This window comes from Canis aureus, chromosome 4, assembly GCF_053574225.1.
Source record: "Canis aureus isolate CA01 chromosome 4, VMU_Caureus_v.1.0, whole genome shotgun sequence".
Taxonomy (NCBI): domain Eukaryota; kingdom Metazoa; phylum Chordata; class Mammalia; order Carnivora; family Canidae; genus Canis; species Canis aureus.
Window position 1 is genome coordinate 85,091,828 of NC_135614.1, and position 15,622 is coordinate 85,107,449.

Consider the following 15,622-nt stretch of genomic DNA (forward strand, 5'->3'; position numbering starts at 1 on the left):
TTGGGGTCTCAGAAAGACATTTGGACCCTCATGTTTGTTGTAGTATTAGTCATAATGATCAAAACATGGAAACAACTGAAATGTTCACAACAGATGAGTGGATAAAGCAAATGTGGCACATTATTCACGCTTCAAAAAGAAGAAAATGCTACCCTATGCAAAGAAATAGATGAACTTGGAAGACGTTATACTAGGTAAAATAAGACGGTTACAGAAAGACAAAGACTGTTTTGATTCCACTTATACATGAGCTGTCCAAAATGGTTGAACTCTCAGAAACAGAGAGTAGAATGGCAGGTGCCATGGCTGGGGGGAGGGGAATGGGGAAGAGCTGTTCAGTGAGTATATGCCAGATAAATAAGTTCTAGAGATCTGCTGTCCAGCGTTGTGCCTGTAGTTAACAACACTGTATTTTGCACTTAGAAATCGAGGAAGTATGTCTCCTGTTGTGTTCTTGCTACAATAAAAAGGTATATGTTAATTGATCTGAATAGTCATAAACACGCTAAATAAATCACCAAATTTGAAAAAAAAATCAATGCTCAAAACATTCAAAATTTCTTTAATCTTAAAGATACATATTTTTGAAGGTTTTATGTATGTCGGTATGTATTTGAGATAAAGAGAGTAGGAGCCAGGGGAAGAATCGAGGGTGGGAGAGAGGGTGAGGGGAAGAGTGAAGCAGACTCCGTACTGAGCACAGAGCCTGCTGTGAGGCTCCACCCGGGGTTGGATCTCTGGATTCTGAGATCACGAGGTTGAGTCACGACTTGAGCCCAAAACCGAGTTAGATTCTTAACAGGCTTCGCCACTCAGGTGCCTCAACGGTGCATTTTTGGTGCAGGTGTGAGGATTCCACCAGTAATTGTTCGGAAAGTGATGATTTTTGAAATGTTTTCTCATTTAATCCTCCTTATACCAAGAAATGTTATGTTTTCGAGACAAGGAAACTGATATTTGGAAAGTAACATATTCAAGGTCACATGACAGTTAAAAATTGGAGCCCAGGACCTCAACCTTGCAAGCAGTACAGAGTAGCAAGTCCTCATGTAACCTCAGGATTCCCAGGACATGAAGAAAGTCATGCCTATTCATTAAGGGCTTGAAAACCCAGATCAAACCCAGTCTCCTTGTCTGCAGCCTTATTTACATAGTCTAAGTTTTTTACTCTCCTTCCATTATTTTCTCATTTTAATGATCATTTAATAAATATTTAAATAACTATTATGGATTGTGACTTTAAGTCACAATCTAATGGTAAGAGTTATATTCTAGTGATTATAACACAAGGAAATGACATAAATGCAGTTAGCTAGGTTCAAGTATTCCAGGAGGATTCAGAGGCAGCAAAGGCCACTGTGACTTGCCTGGTTGGAAGTAGCTTCTTACCTAAAATGACATCCGAGCTGAGATCAGAAGGGGTGATAGACAGGAAGGACAAAGAAGGATTGTGAAACGATGAGGTGTATTATAGTTTCCCTAGAATAACTTGGATTCATACTGCGGAGTTCTGGGGAATGAAACTTGATAAACATATTAAGGAGACTCTGGGCACAGATTTGAATTCCGTGTCTAGATTTTGGATTTTGTGGTTGGAGTTGATACCGTGCTGAGCAGCTGAGACCCACCCTTAGGAATGAGAATCAAGTGTCCCTCTGCTGGGGGGTGTTGGTGGCAGACTTCACACACCCATCAAGCTCCCTCCTGGGGCAGCCTGTGTCCAATGCCTGGTTATCTGGCTATAAAGTTTTGGCTCCTTTACCACAGGTCAGGAAAATGCTGATGAGTTAACTTAGCTGCTGTGAATCATCACAGCCTTACTTACTTTGCCGGGTCCTGATTACTTCTCTCACAGCTGGTTATCTGGGAGGGCTCCCTAATGGGCCCCGGCACTAGAACCCAGGGCGTCATAGAATGTTTAAGAACAAAAAGTACATTGAAGAGTTTAGTACGATTGTTTATCTTTCGAGATGGCTCATTGAGTTTAAGCTTTTACTATGCTTCTTTTTTTTCCCCCAAAGCACTAATAAAATGATATCAAAGGAATAATGTCATAATAGAAAAAAGAACTAAAAGGGGACCCTCATTTTCAAAAAGATATTTCTATAAACTTCAGCTAAACAGAAAATCTGTGAGAACCAGCACTATGAAAAAGACCACAGTAAAAAAAGAAATAAAAATAAAAATAAAATAAAGAAGTATTCCAAGATAAGAGAGGAAGGGGACACAATGGGAAAGAAGGCAGATATCGCGAAAACAGGAGGCAGAAATTCTTCAAATGCAATGTATATTTTAAATGTAAAGTGATAGGCGTTAAAATGATTAAAATAATCATTTTCATTGAATGAGGAGAGAGATGTGGTTTTCAATCTGTGAACTAAATCCTCCTCTTTCACAAAGGGCCTCAAGATGATCTATTAAATTACTAATTTAGAAAATATCATTTAATTGTGTAATCCCCCAATATAGGCCTATGTCCAAACAAATATTGCTGAGTCAGAAATGGACTGGGACCAGAACACGAAGGAAAGATCCTCTCTCCTTTAGCATAAGCTCCTCGAAACTATTTTATATTATTTTTTATGTGCCTGCATTTGTATGACAATATTTAAAATAAGGGACATACTGATACAACAGCCACGACTGATACATTTAGAACACTTGAGTGTGGAAAGGACGCAAGTAGATTAAAGACTTAAGAAGTCACTAGAAGTTCAGCCAGGTAATTATGATGACAATGGGAATAGAAAGTACCACTGTCATTTCTCAAGGTCAGACACCAAGGTCAGGCATCTGACACTATAGGAGGAAGGCGAGAGGAGATAGTGGGTCAGTCAGAGTAGCAGGTTTGAAGGATCGGTGTAAACACTTTTTGGTTTAGATGCACGTAGAACAGATGCTAAAATAGGCTCAGCAGGCCACCGGAACTGTGAGCATGATGTGTGGGAAATAATTAAACCGCAGATCCTATTGTGTTCGTTTAAAGAGAAAACAATCTTGAAATATTAATCGTGGTGTTTGTATATGTCCTACTCCTTCCCTTTTCATTTGAAGGGGTTGAAGTACCTTGAAAAATGCCTGGAGTTATCATAGCAGGAATGGCAAGAAAAGGACACAACTTGTATTTAAAAAAAGAATTGTAACCAGGTCCTGAAGTCAAAGTAGTGCAGACAGAGGGGATGCGAAGATCCAATTAATCCCCTAGGAAACTTTAGAAAGAGCATGGAGAGGAAAAGAAAGAAACATCAGAGGCCCATGTAAGAGTGAAGAGGAGTCATATGGGATCTGAATGGGGTGGAGAAGATGATGGGTCATGGAGGCCATGAAGGAAGTTGAGGGTCAAAACTGGGGGCTGTAGGGCTTTGGATGAGAGCATCAAAAGACAGTAGGACCTTATGGAGCCAGACGGGTGGGAGATAAAGTAATGGCTTGACAGTGTTAACTCCCCCGTCAAGGTAGCAGCTTACCTCCCCTAAACAGAGACTGGCAGGGCTTCACCTTCATACAGGAAAAAAAAAAAAAAAAAAAAAGAAAAAGGTTTCCATCAACCATTTCCCATATGTCACCAGAGACTCTTTCAACAGAAAGATGCGCACCCATGCTGTGATTTTGTTCTGCTTAGTACCAGGAAATGCCTCTTTGCCTCGGCCAAAGACCCTCGTGAGCCTCACCAAAGCACAGAAGTCCTTGACTTCTGAAGGGACTGTGGTAGGATGAGCTTTGGAAGATAGTGGGTCTGGGCCTAGGGGGACACACACTCATTATCCTCTGCCATTCAGTGGTTCAACTTATACTGGTATTGTCACTTGATTTTCCAGTGTCTACAAGGGCTGTCTTTCTCAAATTTAGTAAAATCTTAGTGGAAAAGAACGATTCTTGTGTAACGATCTCATGCCCTCGTGCAGAATGAGGTCTACCATGAATACTTAATCACAATTATTGACTTAATGTGGTTAAGTGTAGAAATGCAGAGAAATGTTAAAGAAGTGCCAATGTCAGTTATATAAGATGAATAATATTTGATGTTTTAACGTGCAACATGGTGACTGGTTAACTAATAATACGGTGCTGTATACTCAAAATTCAGCGAGAGGAGGTCTTAGATATCCTCACCAGGAACTTGAAGAATGAGAACTATGCAAGGTGATGCATGTGTTCACCGACTATTTCCTGGCATGTACATACGTATCAGGTCATCAGGTCATAGCCTTGAACTTACATGATGTTACTTGTCAATTATATTTCAACAAATCTGGAAAAAAAAATCCTACACATTAGAAAATGCCAATATATTTCTTGAGAATTTTTAGAACTCCTGCATAGTGTTAGACTCCATTCCGAAAAGACTGACTTTAAAAATAAGTATAAATACATGAAAAAAAGTATTAGTCTCAAAAGGACTGTTCTCTCTCTTCCTTGTTTTCCGCTTACTTTGCTCAGTAGTTCTCTCTGTGAGAACAGGAAACTCTCTTCCAACATAAAAAATACCCAAAGAAAGAGAAACTGTACAAACCAGCTTGAGTTAGTCTCTGAAATATTTCAAAACCTATGCTCACCTTTTTTTCCCCCCTTCCTTCTTTAGGTATTCACTTCCTTGGTACCTCATTTTTCAGTCTTTCTTTGATTTATATTTAAAAGCCTGGGTGAGATGAATGCTTTTGGAACTTAAGTATTTTTAAGGCAAACTTTGCTAGGGAAGGGATTAATAGGGATCAGTAGGGGGAAAGCTGCAGCGTTTGCTGACATAGTTCGAGCAGTGGTGCCTGCGCCAACTCATCCTGGCTGGTGCCAGCTGGCCAAAGTGTGCTACGCATGGGAATCTCACGTGTCAGAATTGGTATCAGGAAAACTTTTGAGAATGTTTTGTTGGACATTTTAATTTTAGATTAATGGATAACAAATGTGTTGCTCTCTCTCTCTCTCTCTCTCTCTTTTAGTTAGGACACGTTGGTCTCAGGGACATTTTATTCTATTTCTAATATAAGAAAGAGCAAATGTCAGGATGTTTTGACCCTCATCTGCCCTTTTATTCAATCTCTTTGGGAACTCAAAAGAGGCCTCTGAGATCAATATCTTATACTCATATCTTGTTATGATGTTTAGATGATGGACTCCGAATTTAGCGTGAGTTACTTTTCTCTCTGCTCTCTACTAAGTTTGTGAATTTTGTTTGTTTCCTCTTCTAAAAAATATGATGGATATTAATAGTGCCAACTATAATGCAGGATTTTCAGTACTGAGATAAATCATTGAAGGCTCTAGTTCCTAGCCTGAGCATATCGACACTCAAAAATCTTGGTTTTGGAAGTATTATTGTAAAGTGAAAATGAAGGCTGGAGGAATGAAGACATTTACCAAAAAGTTACAAAAACAGCATCACAGTCCAGTTGGGTTTCAATGTCATTCTTTTGATTTCAAATTTACCTTCAAAGCTTTTCTTCTATATTCCTTAGCTCAGAGAAGCTCACATCTTTTTTTTTTTATCATTCTTCTCAAACTATGATTTATGTTTTTAAATTTTCATAAATAATAATAGTCAACAGGACATAATACAATCTTATAATCCTGAGTAGAATTAATCCATGTTTGTAACCCTAACATTTTGATTTTTTTTTTTTAATTTATTTATGATAGTTACAGAGAGAGAGAGAGAGGCAGAGGCAGAGGGAGAAGCAGGCTCCATGCACCAGGAGCCTGATGTGGGATTCGATCCCGGGTCTCCAGGATCACGCCCTGGGCCAAAGGCAGGCGCCAAACCGCTGCGCCACCCAGGGATCCCAACCCTAACATTTTGAATTAAAATGTGGAACCCATGCTATAAACATGAAAATTATTTAGACTTCTATATGTGTTGGATTTTAAAGTCCTTGAGTAGGTGCTAATGTATCATCGATGCCAATACAGGCCATGATGTAGTATATTAAGAATTCAATAAATACCGCAAAATAGATTTTCCCTCAGAAAATACATTAATGTTGGTAATCTAATGATTTCTGTGTGTTGCTACACCATGAGATTGACAATGAACATTAACAAGATCAGTATCAAGCTATAATTGATTAATTACCTGCTCTCTAATATAATAATACTATTAACTTTGAGTTATACTTAAATGAATTATTTGAGCTCTAAAAATTACTGAAGCAAAAGATTTTCAGGAGAATGTATGACATAGATAACTATCCAAATTAATAATAAGAAGCTTTTTCCCCATGTACTTGGACAACCCAATTTCAAAAAAAAAAAAGGTGTATGTGAAGAGATAAATATGTAATTTTTTGTTCAAGTAGTGATCAGCATGAACTGGAAAATCATGTTACGCCCTTCTAGCTCTGTGACCTAAAATTGAAGGTTAATAACTGTCCTTACTCCCCCTCAAAAATAGCTTTAATGTGGCTGTATTCCAACATGAGGAACATCAAATAATTCATATGGACTGATTCTTTTTATAATTTATAGTGATTTTTTAGCAATTAAATTTGTGATAACTTTAATATATTAGCAATAAGTTTTAATTTATTGTAAGAGTTGCTTATTTTGAAGTGATTTTAATGATCATATATGATATTTTTAGATTAGTTTCTGCTTAAAAAATATTGTACTTCGTTTCTGATACATGGACAAGAAAGTACCTTATAGTAACATAATTGAATATGGAGCTGCATGATCAAGCAGCCATGCAAACTGAAATAATTAGGGAACAAAAGAGGAAAATGTGCCAAAAGAAACTTCTAAAGGTTCTATATACCCAGTTGTGTAAGCCTGACTTGTAAGAATGAGACTTGAATCTCTCTCACCCTCACACAGCACAACTAAATTTTCACTAAGTACGTCGAGTTTTATCTTCAAAATCTCTCTCCAGTGCATCTGTTTCTATAGTATAAAACCGGAACAGGCTAAAATGTCTCTTGGGTGAACAAATTCCAAATCGACTTTTTTCTTCTTCTACTATCTTAAAGGAATCCAAAGTGATATTTTTAAATGGAAATATGAATATTTCATATCATACTTTTGCTCAAAAGGCAAAAAAATATATATCAGCTTCATTCATTCATCAGGAAAATTCATCAGTTTCCCAGTGGCCTTAGGTAAAAGTTCAGAAATTTTATCATGGTCTACGAGGTCTTGAATAATCTGACACCACCTCTCAACTCCAGCTCATACACTTCTCTTTTATCTCTCTTTCTGAAATTTCCTTCAAACATGATGATCCCTGTCACTACAAAATATTTGCAGATAGTCTTTCATTTCTCTCAAATTTTATTTTTCTCACTATTGTATCTTTAGTGCTTTGTATTGTGCCAAAACCATAACCAGCTCTTAGTATACATGCATATATTTTTAATGGGATGATTGCATGGATAATTGAAAGCATGGGTGAATAAACTAATAAAATACAATGAAGTGCTATTTGCAAATTATTAATCCACCTTATGCATTAGACTTGCGGTGGCTAAGAAAATCTGTGTTGATATAACATCATGCCTGTTGCAGGGTGAGACCTCAGGAGGCATGATGTCTCAGCTTCCTCTTTTGAGCTTTATCTCCTGCCATGAGAAAGCATAGCTCAGGTACTCGGGATCCCAGAATGTGGATACATATGGTGAGGACTTGTACCCCAACCACAGCTTAGAGTCAAGTAGTTGATCTGAATTGAGCTCAGCTGACCCAGAGCTGACACACAAGTACATAAGTGAGAAACAAATCCTTTGTATAAGCTACTCAGTGTTCAGGCTGTTTTCAGTGATAGCTGAATAATTTATAATTTTAATAATAATTTATAGTGGGAAACAAGGCCATCTATTGAAATTAGATAGTATAATATTAACATATCTTAATTATATCTATAATATGTACATATAATTATACCATGTAAACATAAATACCTGTGATAATATGTAATATGTAAATAAATTACCTATTGCTATCTAAGTAAGAAAACCATTCTGACACTCATTCTAAAAGCTTAATTAAAACTTACAAAAAATGTGTTGAATTCCTTTACAGTTGTCAAGAAGATTATTTTCCTTATTTTAACTCCCTACTTTTCTTTCAAGTTACAGCCATATTAAACTTAGAGTACTGTTTCATTCTTTGTAGCTAAATATATGCATTGGAAGAAGTTGAATCTTGTGGATTCCTTGAAATTCTTGCTTTCATCTTCTCAACCATATACCTCTGTTTGGCGGAGAAATATCTTTGAAACATAAACCAAGGCTAGATTTTATTTTCCCTTGTCCTCTTCCAAGAATTGAAGAGTAATTGGAACAATAAGCTTATGTTCTGTAGCTCTCACTGTACTGCTTTAGCGGATTGCTATTACTTTTCATAAGAAGGCAGACTGTACAGTGGTTACCCACAGGGCATGTGTTTCTGATGAATGGCAAGTGTGGGATGCCTCAGTCATTAAAAACTCCGGGCGGAATCTATTCCTAGAAACGCATGCTGATGCTCACAGGCAGTGGTGCATAATAGTAAGAAATGAATAAGAATTATCTTTTTTTTCGATAGCATACACATTTCAAGTTTTCCATAAGGGTATATTTTAGGTTCACTGGTTTCTAAATGCTGCATCATATCAACATCTAATTTATTAGTCTCCTTTCAGACTTCTTTGAACTGCAAGAGACATAAACGTCATTTAACCCACTTTTATAAGATGTGTGGGGGCTTTAAAATATATTGATGCTCAAACCCACTCCAGACAAACTTGGATCATTGGACTTGGGCAGGAATATAGGTTTATTGAAGCTCTCAGGTTAATTTTAATATGCATCCGGGTTTGAGAGCCTTGATTCTAGTCTAATCCCTTTATTTCATTGAAGGGAAACTAAGGCCCAGAGAAGTAGTTTGGTTTATCCAAGATGACTAAGGAAATCACTGTAAACGTTAGTGAGACCCATCCAGTTCCACAACATAATATTTCTTGTAATGTAAGTAAAAAAAGCGTCCTCTTAATCAGCATTATTTTTTCTTTTTTTAGCATTATTTTTTCTATGACTTTTTCCATCCATCTCAGCAAATATTAGCTCGAAGTTTGAATTCAAGCTTATATTACTGTTAAACATACAATCTTATTTTATTTTATATACACATATAAGGTATGTATATACACACCTATAATTTGAGTCAGTAAATGTATTTCAAAAATGTCAAGTTCAAAATTAAAACTATTTCATGTATAAATATAGTGTGAAGATTTTTAATGACGTACCATGTAGTCCTTTTTACACTAGTATAAACCACAATTTGACTCATATTTACTAGGTCACATGGCATCCCCACATAATAACTGAGAGAGCTCATAAGCAGGTCTGTTGCATTTGTTTTACATATGATGAAGACTAGGGAGGAAAAAAGTAAAAAGCAGAAAGCAAAAAAGGTGAGGAGGGTTGCTTACAAATATGAAATAACCCTCAAAATTGTATGATTTTGAATATTATATATGTGTGTATATATGTATGATATATATGTATATACACACACACGACTGTAAAAAATAAATCTAAGTAAATATGGAAAGGGAGTCTGTAAGAATACATATTGTCTTCGTAAGCTAACCTCTTTCAGATTAAGAGAGCTATAACTAGTGGTGAATTAAAGTAATTTTTAAGTAGATTTTACCAAATCCTGCTGTGGTCCCGCTTCTCTTCATAGAGTCACAATAAAAGTAAAGCAAAAAAACTGAAAATGACGTATATTTGACCTATGAAAAAATAAGAAAACAAAGAGAATTAAATACAAGTATTCACAATTAACTTATATTTTCAAAATTCCCCTCTTTCTAAAGAATGTACTGTAATTTAATATTGCCTAATTCAGTATATGGTATTATCATGGAACTTTTTGTTTTCCACATATCCTATTAATACGCTTAGTTACCAGGAATACAGACATTAATATCTCAGGATAGTGAATCTCCCTAGTAAGTGCTCCCTGGGGAAAAGCAGCAATTTACACTCTTAAACAAATGGATCATCTTATTAATGATGATAATGTTAACAACACCACCAGAATCTAATGTTATCTACACTCCATGGCTGGAAGACTCAGAAGTGTCCAAAAGATCCTTTCCTTTTTTGCTGTTTCTAAATGTATCTCTCGGAAGGCTGGGGCTGTCTAATGCCCCTTTCACTGCAACAAGGTCATTTTTAATGAACAAAAGTTAATTAGGCCCAAATGTATCTCTTTTGGTGCAACTGGTGCTATCACAATTTGAATAGTCTCAGACTGCTGGGCATAGGGAGGAAAAATTAGAAGTGTATCTCACTAGCAATGTCAATCGAGTATTTTTAATGAAAGAAATTCCACTGGGAGTGGGAGGAAAGAAATATGAAAGGCCTAGAAATTATTTAAGGGGAAAGAGGACAGGAAATTTGCAGAATGAGTATCAGAAACCTAAACAGTGGAAATAGAATGATTATGGAAGGCAATTGAATATGAATGTTGAACACAGATTCCAAAGCATCACTGACAGCAATTGTTGATGTACTAATTAAACACGCACACGTACACACAACGTTGACGTAGAAGCACTTTGATGGTCTCAGTTAATCCATATGTCAGCATAACCTTGATCTGATTTAACTGAGTTTACTGGTTCACTTATTACTACGATATGTTAACAAGCTTGCCTTTTCTGTTTCTTCTAAAACTTAGTCCTATCATTTTTCAGTTGTATCTTCAAATTGACCTACCAGTTATTTGCCACAGGAATATGATTACCTATTAATGAGAACTAGGGAACTAAACAGATCATGAAGATGGATTTTTATATGATAATAGACATGGAACTATGAACTAGTTTATGTCTACAGATTGAACCACATAAAATTGCTCTTTTGGGTCAAAAATTGTCAATTATCAGCAATTCTGTGTGATTCAGCACATCATGGGGGAGAACTGATTTTGAGAATGATGGAAATACTTAAAGACCTATCTAAATCACCTAAGATTTAATTCTATAAGGAAGACATCTCAGTACATGCCTTGGCAAAAATCATTTTATAGTAAGTGTTCTTTCAAAGAAGTTGTAAGCAGCTCCTCTCACCAACCCAATTCTGCTGACTAGGACATTGAATTTCAAGTATTCTCCAGATTCCTTTGATTCAGCACCCGGTACACTGGCTCTTACTCCTCTTATCTGCAGCCCTCTAGAGTCATTGGAAAACAACTCTCCAGCAGCCTGGTCTCGTGATCTGTCTGCCTTCAAGCACAGCCACGTTTTTACTCTTATTGTTTCACTGACAAATTTCACCTGCGAATTCTTGAACTCTGGGGTTTCTTATATTCAAAACAAAAGAGGTATGAAGTCTACTTTTCAAACAAAGTAAAAATTTACAAAGAGAATCAAATTGCCATATATTTACTTAAAAATGTGAACTTAGAGATTTGAAATAAAACTTTAAGAATCATTATTAATCCTGTAGTTCATTTTACAGCACCCTGTGGAATTGACACAGAGGGTGATGGTGAGGGCCATGATATGGAGGGTAGATTGTACAAATAGATCAATGTTTTTTTTTTTTCACATTTGAAGAAGAGGATGCATATAAATGGTAATATTTTAAATAAGCAAGGAGTCAAATCTCTAAATGAATAATGAATAAATAGAAAATCTTAAAAATAGGTCTAATTATTTCATGTTTTCAATAGAATGCAGAAAAAACATAAAGTATGTGATAATATTTTCAAACTATTCCATGTTATGACTAAGTGTAAATAAAAGAAAAAAATGTTAACTTACATGAAGAGATTTTAAATAATTTCAAATTTGATTTAGAATTGGGAAAAACAGTAAGTCATAATAACAGAATAGAGGGTATCATTTCTAAACTAGAATTGTTCTGCTTATATTGGTTTCTGTTGGTAAATTCCAGCATATTACTTAACCACTCTGTTATTGGATTTCTCATATTTAAAGTTAATAGGTCAAAAATTCAAGACTCCCTTAACAGTTCATAAAGTTTGACTATTATTCTATGCTATATAAGCAAAGCCATTTTAAATTACTCCCTGTTGTTATTTTGATCAAGCATATTTTTTATTGACATAAATTTGTTAGGAAACTCTAGCAATACTAAATAAGGTACTTTTTCTATTATTTTCCATTGACTGTTCTCAAGAGTAACATGTTGGCTTTCTCAGAAAAACCCAATATTAATAGCACATCAAGAAAGAAAATAATCAGCGTAAATTCATCTTGAAAGTTACTGTCTGTAATGCGGATTATTTGTTGCTCCACAAAATAACAGGCTGACGTTTATGGTTCCTAAATCAATCCAATATTAGAAAATAATGTTCTTTGTAAATTCAGGTAGAGAACAGTGCTGAATTCTCAAATGTGTATTACGGCTTTTATTTACTTTATCTAGCTATTTATTTTCTGTTTACAACACAGACTGAGTATAGTTGTCAAACACATTTTGTGTAGATTTTGTAACTTGTTTTAGTACATGTGATTTCATGAATCCATACATTTTTACTGAAAAGCCCTATGTCTAAGACTCTCTGCACTGGACATTTTGGTGATAGGACATGTGCTCTATTCCTATGTGATAATAAGAAACACAGGAAACGGTGCATTCCAATAAAATGTATCATTGGCATGATACCAAGGGACTACTAGAGACACTAAATAGAATGTACAGAAGAAAAGAGAACACCACCAGAGGCAAACCTGACACGACTGGATTTGCATAACATTCCTGAACTTGGGCTCATTTCCAGATATATAGGCCCAAATAGAGAATAATGAGCAAGGAGTGTATGTTAAATGTAGGATGCACCGAGACAAATAAGCATTCAGAGAAAAGCAAACAAACAACACCAAAACAACCCCAAAACAAAATGAAACAAAACCTATAGGAGTGGCAATGTTACCAGTACAGCCTGGACTCAGGTAGTTGGTTCAAATCCTCACTCTGATCAAAATGGTATGACATTAAGGGGGTAAACTTCAGCTTCCTCATTCCTAAGTTTATCTCATTTGGTGATAATAGTGTGACAAATAAATTCAATCATTGTATAGAATCAAGGTGATTGGATAGTGTCTGACTTTAACTAAAAAATAATTGCTAATAACCATCATAACCATTTAATGAAGCAACCTCAAAGACATTTGCTTGTGACAATGTTGAAATACTAGGCTCAAGGGTTTGGGTATTTCATCAGGATTGCCTAGAAAATGAAACTTTATTTTTTTTTTTTTTTAAGATTTTATTTATTTATTTTAGACAGAGAGAGAGAGCACTAGCAGGGTTAGGGAGGGGGCAGAGGGAGAGGGAGAAGCAGGCTCTCTACTCAGCAGGGAGCCCAACATCTTGATTCCAGGACCCTGGGATCACAACTTGAGCTGAAGGCACATGCTTAACCAACTAGGCCACCCAGACACCCTGAAATTTTTTAAAAAATGTTTAATTGGAAATTTTATTTTGTGTCACCATATATTAGTCATTAAAAGTGATTATAGCAGAATAGGTAAAGAAAATAAGAAGCAAAAAATAAAATAAAATAAATAATAAAATAAATTAAAATAAAAAAATTAAAATAAAATAAAATAAAATAAAATAAATAAAATAAAACAAAATAAATAAAATAAAATAAAATAAAATAAAATAAAATAAAATAAAATAAATAAATAAATAAAATAAAATAGTTGAGCAATACTGGTGACTAAAACTGCATAGGGCCACGCACCTGCATATGGAATGTGATGGGAATTTAGAGTCAGGGCTGACTCCAAAATTTAGAATGAGAATGACTGAAGGGAAAGACCTTTGACAGAACAGACGAAATCATAATGGGGAGCGGTTTGGGCAGAAAGGCAATGATTTTAGTTTGATATATTTTATGTTTGAGATGACATCTAAATGTCAGCATATCTGCCAATTTACATTAGAGATGTGTTTTCATTGTGTCAGGTTACTTTCACCATATTGGTTGAAGCCTCATGATAGACACGGGGACACTATACAAACAAAACTGAGAAAATAATCTCATTTTACAGATGGGAAGTTAAGGAAATTGAGACCCAGCCAGATGAATTACCCGCAGAGCCAGTTTCCCTAACTCCCAGGACATTACCTTCCTACTCCACTTTGTGACTCTATGGAGAACAATATTAGGATCTATGAGAATGAGCTCAGATGTTAGGAAACATTACCCAATTAAAGGTAATCTCCTGGTCCAGTATGCCTACTACTTTAAGGAAAAATTTTAAGGAGAAAATATAAAGAGACCATATCCAAATGTCATTACTTAAATAATTTATATAAAACATTGCATTTTCTTTGTAAGAAACTCATTTAGTAAGTATTTAGGAAAATGTGCAATTAAAGTAAGTCTATTATGTGAAATAAAGAGTTTGTTAACTTAAATAAGGAAGTAAACTGAAGCAATCTAGTATTGCCAGAAATTGAGTATGTTTGGGAATAGCAGAATTGCAATTCAGGACAAGTATGCTCTAGCAAGCCACAGGCAAAGCCGTTGAGGGTTTGAGGCAAGCTGTATTTGTGGGCAAATACCACAAAGTTGGGGAAGTCCAGCTGGAGTCCAAGCAGGAAATTCACTGGCTTGAGGAGGGGGAGAAATTCTTAATGTTCATGGGTCAGGAGGTAAGACTCTGTCTTCTGTGAATGAGGCATTTACAGGAAATCAGTTTCTCAGTTCTTAAGTTCTATTCTTTTGAGGGTTGTATGTGTGAACGTCTCCATTTCTTTTTCTCTGGCTCCATTTTAGATTGAAATCCTTTCACAAGTTAAAAACTTCATACGTTGAGGCACCTGGTGCCTCAGTCAGTGAAGCATCCAACTCTTGGTTTCTGCTCAGGTCATGATCTCAGGGTTGTGAGATCAAGCCCCATGTTGTGCTCTGTGCTGGGCAGGGAACCTACTTAATATCTGCTCTCTCTCTCTCTCTGTCCCTCTCTCTCCTTCTCTGCCTCTCCCCCCCCTCTCTCCCTCTCTCTCTCTCTCCCCCTCCCTAAACAAACAACTTCACACTTCCAAACACTAGATTTCTATGTGCAAAGACAGGTGATGCTATCTTGATGGAACAACAGGGATGTGGATTCAGTAGTTCTGTGTTTGGGCTTGTTCATGAATTTTTTTTTTTTTTTACATGTTCTACAGGTGATTCTTACTTACCAAGAATATTGAGAACTACTGTATCCTGGGAAGAGGGAGACCTTCCAAATAAATGAAAGTCCCATTGTTTCAGGGGGAGAACAAAATACCGTCTTCCCCAAACTGTGTAGTTCAGCACCAAAGACAGTTCAAATGGTTACCAAGGTTACACTAGACATTTTTGGAAAGCCTAAAGTCTGATAATTATGCCCCACAATGCTAAGCTCGTTAAGTTTCTTCTCTACCTAGAAACATACTTATGACTCTCTGGAATCTTATCTTATTACAGATTTTACTTCTCCAGGAATTCTTTATGACCTCACATAGGGTATTAAAAACTCCTCACTGCTCTTGTGATCTAAGTATTCATAGGATCCCCTCGTGCACACTTCTTTTCTCAAATATTTCTACTCTTTTCTCTTATATCTTTGTAATGTGATAAACACATGCCTTATGGGATTACTTTCTTCACTTCCTGCTTCCTCCTGAATATCCTG

The 15,622-nt window shown here is 35.9% G+C and overlaps 1 long non-coding RNA gene across 1 annotated transcript in view; it reads right to left on the minus strand.

Moving 5' to 3' along the window:
- LOC144313068 (uncharacterized) overlaps window positions 1–15,390 on the minus strand; it is a 49,688-nt gene extending 34,298 nt beyond the window's left edge. The window contains exons 1-2 of the long non-coding RNA XR_013378787.1: window positions 15,147–15,390; window positions 9,625–9,706 (exon numbers count right to left, since the gene is read on the minus strand). This is a non-coding gene — a long non-coding RNA (uncharacterized LOC144313068). The remainder of the gene's footprint in view (window positions 1–9,624; window positions 9,707–15,146) is intronic.
- Between the last annotated feature and the right edge of the window lie 232 nt (window positions 15,391–15,622).